The sequence below is a fragment of the Fukomys damarensis genome, unplaced genomic scaffold (genome assembly GCF_012274545.1).
Source record: "Fukomys damarensis isolate Sample0158 unplaced genomic scaffold, DMR_v1.0_HiC HiC_scaffold_1, whole genome shotgun sequence".
NCBI lineage: Eukaryota > Metazoa > Chordata > Mammalia > Rodentia > Bathyergidae > Fukomys > Fukomys damarensis.
Genome location: NW_022900913.1, coordinates 70,925,675 through 70,926,793, shown reverse-complemented (window position 1 = coordinate 70,926,793; position 1,119 = coordinate 70,925,675).

Here is a 1,119-nt window from a genome sequence, read left to right as displayed (position 1 = left end):
TTTTCTGTAGGGTTTGTATTATGAAGAGGTGTTGAATTTTGTCAAGAGCCTTTCTGCATCTATTGAGATGATTGTGTGGTTTTTGTCCTTGAATTTGTTAATACAGTATATATTACATTTATTGTTTTATGTATGTTGAACCATCCTTGCATCCCTGGAATAAATCTGACTTGGTCAGGGTGTATGATCTTCTTGATGACCCTCTGTATTCTGTTTGACAGTATGTTATTGAGGATTTTTGCATCTATGTTTATTACAGAGATTGGCCTGTAGTTCTCTTTTTCGGTTGGGTCTTTCGCTGGTTTTAGAATCAAAGTAAGACTTGCTTTCAGAAATGAATTTGGAAGTGTTGCTTCCCTTTCAATTTCATTGAAAAGTTTAAAGAGTAGTGGCAGCAGTTCTTCTCTAAATGTTTTGTAGAATTTATCAGTGAAACCACGAGGACCTGAGCTTTTCTTTGTTGGTAAATTTTTAATTATGTTTTCAATTTCACTGATTGTAATTGGGGTGTTTAGAATTTTTTTATCTCTTCATTCAACTTTGGTAATTCATATGTATCTAGAAATCTTGCCTTTTCTTCTGTGTTTTCCATTTTATTAGAGTACAGGTTCTTAAAGTAGCTATTGATTATCCTCTGGATTTCTGCTGGATCTGTTGTGACCTTACCTGTTTCATTCCTAATTGCATGGATTTGAGCATTTTCTTTCCTTTTTCTGATAAGATTTTATTGATTTTATTTATTCTTTTGCAAAACCAACTCTTTAATTTGCTGATTTTTTTGTATAGTTCCCTTAGCCTCCATTGCATTGATTTTTGCTCTGATCTTTATAATTTCCTCCCTTGTATGAGCTTTGGGTTTGTCTTGCTCTTTTTCTAGGAGATTAAGATTCAGCATTAGTTTGTTTATTTGAGCTCGCTCTGTTTTCCTAGTGTGGGCATCTACTGCTATGAATTTCCCTCCTAGAACTGCTTTCACTGTGTCCCACAGATTCCTGAATGTTTTACTGGCTTTTACATTTATTGAAAAAATTGTCTAATTTTTTCTTTAATTTCATCTGTGACCTATTGATTATTCAGGAGAGTGTTATTCAATTTCCATGCGGTTTTGAAGTCCTTGTG